Source organism: Gracilinanus agilis, chromosome 1, assembly GCF_016433145.1.
Source record: "Gracilinanus agilis isolate LMUSP501 chromosome 1, AgileGrace, whole genome shotgun sequence".
Classification (NCBI taxonomy): domain Eukaryota; kingdom Metazoa; phylum Chordata; class Mammalia; order Didelphimorphia; family Didelphidae; genus Gracilinanus; species Gracilinanus agilis.
The window spans coordinates 300199244-300206638 of NC_058130.1; the positions used below are offsets into that span (position 1 = coordinate 300199244).

A 7395-nucleotide genomic window follows, 5' to 3' on the forward strand; every position below is an offset into this window, starting at 1 on the left:
GTGAAGTGGAAAGTAGGAGCATGAATCATGTAACCATGTTAAAAATGTATATTAATAAATGTTTAAATTTAAAAAAAATTGTTGCTTTTCTCAGCTTCAAGATAAAATAGCAACAAAATGGAGCCTGAATAACAGATATTGCTTCTTTTAGTAATTCCTCAATACCTTACTCTTCATGAGTTGATTTGTAAATAAAACAATACAAAACTGAATTATCGTCTGCTGGTCACATCTACAGAGAAATAGACCCAGATTTAGCTGGCCAGGTCTCAAATGGTAGAATATAATAGCTAATAATAGTAGCTAACATTTATATAAGCTTACTGTATGCCAGGCACTGTCTTTATTGCTTTACAAATATTGTCTCATTTGGACCTTGAAACAGCCCTGGGAGGTAAGTGCTATTATTATCCTCATTTTATACTTGAGGAAACTAAGGCAAACATAAGTTAATTTGTTTACTCAAGAACACACTGCTAGTAAATGTCTAACACTAGATTCAAACTCATGTCATAAAAAAAGAGGTTAACATTGAATATATATCTAAAGCCTTTCTAACATTTTCGGGTTTACCAAAATATTCATTTTGCTAATGTAGTAACTAAGAAAGAGCATATGACCTGGTCACCTCATGGTTTTACTGGAACTAGTTAAAATTAGCTCATGAGATAAAATTGTTAAATTTTCAGTGTGAGGTTTTATACCTCATATATTGGCAAATTGTGCAAATTAGAGCTTGATTTATTGTCTCATTGATTACTTGGGTTTAAGAAAGTGATACAGAAAATGAAATAATGCAAATTAAATCTAAAAGGTTTTCCTGTATACATTTTTTCAAAATACTTAGTAGTTAAACACTTACCAGCATATTGTTCCCTTCACTAAATAACTATAATGATATTCAGTGCCCTTGCCTGAGTGGGTCATGTCGATATAATAAAAAAAAATTGATAAAATTATCAAAATATTGTGTAAGAGGTTAATGGGTTTTACGGTCTATAAAGTTTTTTCTTCGTATATTCATCATTATAAATGCATTGTTATAAATGAATATACAAAGAAAAAACTGTATAGACCTAATAAAGAATAAGAAAATTACTTTGGAATAATAATAGATGTATAATCTCAATGGAAATAATGAAAATAAAAGATAAAAATGAAAGAAGATAGTACTTCTGCCATGTCATATTATATATAATACAAAAGACATAACTTCCAGTTACTACTTTAAAAAATAGAATACTTAATCCATGGAATGGGTGAGAAAAAGATGAATTGTAAACAATTATATTTCTGGGCATTTTCTTATCTGGATTGAATATTGCGGGTGTTCTATGAATCCTTTCAATGTCTATATTGCCCTCTTGTTGTAGGACTTCAGGGCAATTTTGCTGAATAATTTCTTTTAGTATGGAGTCCAGGTTTCTATTAATTTCTGGTTTTTCTGGAAGACCAATTATTCTCAAATTGTCTCTTCTAGACCAGTTTTCTTGGTCTGTCACTCTCTCATTGAGATATTTCATATTTCCTTCTATTTTTTCAGTCTTTTGACTTTGTTTGATTTGTTCTTGTTGTTTTGAGAGATCATTAGCTTCTAATTGCTCAATTCTAGCCTTTAGGGATTGGTTTTCAGCTATAATCTTTCGGTTTTCGGCTATGATCTTTTGGTTATCAGCTATGATCTTTTTGTTTTCGGCTATAATCTTCTAGTTTTCGGCTATAATCTTCTGTTTTTTGGGCATAATCTTCTGGTATTCCTTTTCAATCTGGTCATTTTTGGTGTTCAATTTGCTTAACAGTTCATTTGGTTTCTGAGCCTCACTTTCCAATTGCAAGATTCTACCTTTTAAACTGTTATTTTCTTGTCAGATCTCTTCCATTTTCCTCAAAATCTCAGTTTTGAACTCTTCCATAGCTTGTGAGGAGTTTTCCTTATTTGAGCAGGGTCCGGATGCTTATTTGTTCCCCTCCTCTGTTTGCTTGGTTGTCTGGATTTTCTCTGTGTAAAAGTTGTTGAGTGTTAAAGGCTTCTTTTTCTTGTTGTTAATCTTTCTCTTCTGAACTTCCTGAGACTGGTAGCCATCATTAGCCCAGCAGCTTCTCAGGTTTATCCTCACGCTAAGGGTCTGTTCGCAGTCTTTTGGCTCTTGAGGTCTGAGTTCTGGTTTTTTCCAAGGTCAAGCCCCCTGGTGGACCCCATTGCTTGATCCTCTGCTGGAGGTTTCTTTACAAGTCTCAGGGCGCTGCTTCCACAGTCATATACCCGTCTGCACTGGTTCCCTACTCAGGGTTTCAGAGCTTTAGCTAGTGGCTGTGTCTGCCTCCACCCACGCCTCTGCCTATGCCTGAGCTCTGAGCCTGCGTTCTGTGCCCTGCGTCTGCTCTCGGCATCCTGCTCCCGCACTCAGAGTTTGTGTGTTTTCTTTAGCTTTTTGGGGTCCTAAATCTTGCTGCTCTCAGGAACAGGCCCCGGAGCTGCCAATGACTCGATGGGTGCCCCAAACTTGCTCTATTTCTTTTTAGCTTGCTTCGGCGCTATAGATGTTGTGTGTGGAGGGGTTGGGGGTGGGGTGGTTGCTCAACCCGAGATTTAGTGAGAGCTGTTTTACCCCTTTATAGCATGGAAATGCCCTGATTCCACGTACCTTCCACTCTGTGCCCTGTTGTGGGGTTCCTCTGTTCATCTGGACTTGTTTTTATGTCCCCTTGAGGAGTTTTTTGTGTTTCAGTCAGGAGAGGTTAAGAACTACTTCTTACTCTGCCACCATCTTAACCCGGAACCTCAATAATTTAAGTTTTAATGAGAAAATAATAGAGTAAATTAATATTATTCTTTAAGCCAGAGAAAAGAAAACTCCTAGCAGCTTTTAACAATTAACAGTTTGGCCTTATTAAAATAGAGATAGTAAAAGGATATAGCAAAGGAGGGAAAGATAGAAAAGAGGAAAGAGAGATTATTAATCTTATACCCTATAAATATACCTAATATTCCTAATAACTACCTATAACTATCTTCTGAGGAAAGCTTCTTTTTGCCTGGCAAATACCAGGCCTATATAACCTACACTATATATAAATGGTTCACTATCTAACTCCCTAAAATAATAGATAGTTACCACTCACTCACTCCTTCAATCAGTTTTCTATAGCAACCCAAACAGTTAGTAGCCAACTGACTATAGATACTTGCCTATGAGATAGACCTCCTGCTCTCTAAAAATCCCAGAGGCAAAAACCTCTTTAAAGCCTAAACCAAAAGACCTCTCAGTAAACTCAGGCCTGACTTTATATTCCAGCAACTAAATGCCAACCCACACTACTAGCAATCTACCCCCAACAATCATCTCACATCCAGCATCCACCTTCCCCATAAAAGCCAGCCCTAACTATGAACAACTCTCCCACCAATAGTCAGCAACTGACTTTCCTCACTATCAACAACTGACAACCTGCAACTGACTCTGGTTTAGCAGGGATTTCCATCATTCCTGCTTCCTGTCACTGTGGGCTGTTCAATCCTTACACATCTCTATAGTAAGAGGACCTCCAGGTCCCCCATTAAATTAAAGAAATTAACGAATTCCTTTTTACAACAGGAAGAGATCAGGAATCCAGATGTCTGAGAACCATGCATACAAAAGAGTGGTATGTAGTCACTGTAACTGTGGCCTGTTTCAGATCATGTAGTTTTATTTACCACTTAATACTATAGAGGTCTTCTGCTCATTCTTTCCTACATAATTCACACAAATGTGCAGTGCTTTTAACTTATTAAAATAATGACAAAATTTATCCCATTTGAAGCCCATACCAAGAAAAAAATTAAAATTTACCATGTTAGTGAGCCTAAACTAGGTTATCAACATTAAGTGATTCTCACTGACCAGTCCCATTAATTGAAAACAGTCAATACCTGGAATCAATGCGGAAGGCAAGAGGTTCTTTCATTATTAAAAATACCAAAATGAAATAACAAGAGAAGGGAGAAACAAGAATATCGATCTTAATATAAGACATTAATAGAAGATTAACAGAGAATACAATAGCATACTAAACATGCTATCACCATGACATTGACTTGGGAGTGGAAACATGGGTTCTGTGCTCATGATTTCCAATCCCATAATGTTCAAATAGTTTTAATAGGAAAAAAAGGAAAAGTGTATTGAAAGATAGGAGTATGAATGAATTGATGCATCTAATGAAATATAGAAAATTTTAAAGCAAATTCTCAAATTTCAAATGTGAAGAGAGTCAATACTAATTCTAAACTACATTGGCTTCACCAGTGGATATCAGTTAGGCAAGGGTCAATTTAATTCATCAAAATCTTCAAGGATTTTCAACTGATGGTTAACCCAACCCCATAAATACTGAGCTGACATAAAAGTCCCCTATCCACCATCATCCAAAGAATCCCTGAAGTAATGGTGATAAAGGCAAAGGGAGAGTCAGTTCTCAATAAAAGCTAATCAAGTCAAAAGAATTTTCCAATAATAGAAGGCCACAATAATTCAAGTGTTTGAAGCAACATTGTGTTAATAGATATAGTTTGGCAGGCATGTTTTGAATCTGTAGTTTTAAAAAATTGGCAATTATTTGACATAATAAAATTTCTAGAAGAGGTATAATGTTTATCAGTATGTGGAATGTTGACTGCAGGTTGCAAAGATTTGTAACCCAAATGAATGTCTTCTCAATGAAATTCTTTAAAAATTTTACAACGACCTAAAATTTTCAATTAAAAATAACCACATTATGTCACAATGAAATATGGCAAAAAAAGGATTCGGAATTCTATCTATGATTCTTAATAATCTAATGGATAAAGTGGTAGAAATTATTTTTTTAAAAAGAAAAAAATATTATTTCACTTAAGCACTGACTTCTACATCTTAACTTACTAATTTAGAAAATCCATGCTGTAAATTTGATAAGATTAAAATTCAAAATTCTTATTTGTAAATATTCACCCTATACATAGTATTTCATGATGGTGGAATGCAATACAGTTAATAGAGTGTCTTTTTTTGCTGAGGGGAGTAATCCACCCAACATAGATCATAATTTCAGTTCACAGTAATTGTATTTTTTAAAAATATCTAGCAAAATCAGTGCAATTTTTTTTCCTGTGCAGCATTCTACATTCCTCCACTCCTAATGCCACAACTGAAGTAATAGTGGTCTAAAGATCTAGCACAGGTTTGATTATAAGCATCAGATAAAGTCTGTAGGACTTTGGTAAAGGTATTTGCAAATGGCAAAGTAATGTATTGCTGCCACTGTGGCCACAAAAATGTGCCAAATGATATGAATGAATGGAATGATGCCATCACTTTTGAAGAACATGATTCTCATGCAATAATTTAAGCCTCCACAAGTGAGTTCTTGTAGCCCATGAGTGTTATTCATTGATGTTACTACCAATGCAGGAGAAAATGCCATTGTTAGATAGAAAAATAGCTTGACTCTTTAATACTTTTCATATTAGAAAAATACATAAATAGTTTCTCCAGCTTCCATGAGCCAGATAAATCAATGCATATGAGATGCCAGGTATCCAAGTTCACAGAGATTTAAAAATGGAGCATAGGAGGCTGCAATGAAGAAATAGTTCACCATTCTATTGCACATATGAAAACAATGCTCCATTGTCCTTAAGTGACTCTTTTGCCATGAAACAATGTGAAATACTGTGGAAACTAAGAAGAAGGTACATAGGCCCATTTCATAAATCCATGTTGAGATCTTTTCCCAAAAGTTATACAATAGTTTTCCCTAATTAATATTGATTTTTTTAATTTTAAAAAATATTTATTCTTAATATGAACTTTTTAATTGAGTTCTAGGGGCAAGTGATATAATATCAATTATACATGTGAAATCAAGAAAAATGTATTTCCATATTAATCATTCTGAAAAAAGTGAAGACTTTGAGAAAATTATGCTTCAATCTGTCCTTGGACTTCATCGGTTCTATTTTTCTAGAGATGTATAGCATTGTTTCATCAGAAGCCTTAAAGAAGACATGATTATTGTTGGTGAAAACATTTTAAATAAATACTTTCAAAGAATACTAGTAAGGAGATAAATACTAGTAATACATACATATGTATGTAATTATATATGCATATGGATGTTTGTGTATATATATACTTAAATATTGATATATGTATATGTCTGTATATATTTCATATTCTAAATAATTTATAGTATAGCTAGGTTAAATATATACTGGGGATGCAGGGTTGTTTCTATATCAGAGAAATCATATGCATAATGGGTCCTATTAATAACAAAAGAACACAAATCATTCAATTATGTCAGTAGAAGTAGAAAAAGCATTTGACAAAATATAAAAAATTCCTGTTGAAAACAGTAGAAATCACGGGAATAAATGGATTTTTTTCTTCAAATTATAAGTTGTAGCAAACCAAAACCAAGAACAAGCATTATCCATAAGGAAAAACCAAAAGATTTTTTTTCTAAAAAAAATAGAAGTGAAAAAATATGTCCATTATCACCAGCAATAAAAGACAATATTCTCTAATTAATTCACTCATTGAATGCCACAGGAATCTATCTACCAAAACATTCTTTAACAGTGCAAAATAAAGATCAAATTCATCTGTAGGAACAAATAGTCAAAAATATCTAAGGAATCTATTAAAAAGTGAAGAATGGAAACCTATATAACAGATTTCAATGTATAATATGAAGTGCTAATCCTCAAAACGATCTTTTACTTTATAAGAAAAACAGTGGTTGGTCAGTGAAATAGATTAGGCATACAAAGTACAATAGGAAATAAACATAGTAACCTAGTATTTGGCAAACTCAAAGATCCAGATTATTCTCTATATTCATCCACTTTCTAAGCTCCTCTCACCAGGAAGTGCTTCTGATCTTAAACCCTTCTTATAAATTTTCTGATCTTCCTAAATCCAAAAAACATCTGACTAACCTTCTAGACTAAGAATTTTAGATTTTTAATCAACTAACCTTAATTGTCCCTAAAGGGCTAGTGAGAATGGACTCACAAATGGACTGAGACCTTCCCAAAGTCTGGGGTTGGCTTCTAAGGTAAAAACCCAAAGTCTCAGAAATTAAACCCTTTGGTTTACCTTAGCCAAATTGCCACAGCCAAAATGTCCACAGCACTGCAGGGAAATCCACATCTCCTCCCAGGTATCTTCCAAGCCCAAACCCTCCAAGTTTCTCCATGAAACTATTCAAGTTAAAGGACCTGATGGAGTAGCTATTCTCCCTTCTAGCTCAAAGACTGGACAGTTGTGTAGTGACAGTTAACTCAGTTAATTCCCAGAAACCCTCCTCTGCACTACCTTCTCCTTCTAGAATCTTTTCCCGGGGTTCATGGTTAAATTCTCCTCTTTC

The 7395-nt window shown here is 34.2% G+C and overlaps 1 pseudogene; it reads right to left on the reverse strand.

Moving 5' to 3' along the window:
• Positions 1 to 5217: 5217 nt before the first annotated feature.
• On the reverse strand, positions 5218 to 7178 carry LOC123251176 (annotated as a pseudogene).
• Positions 7179 to 7395: the final 217 nt, after the last annotated feature.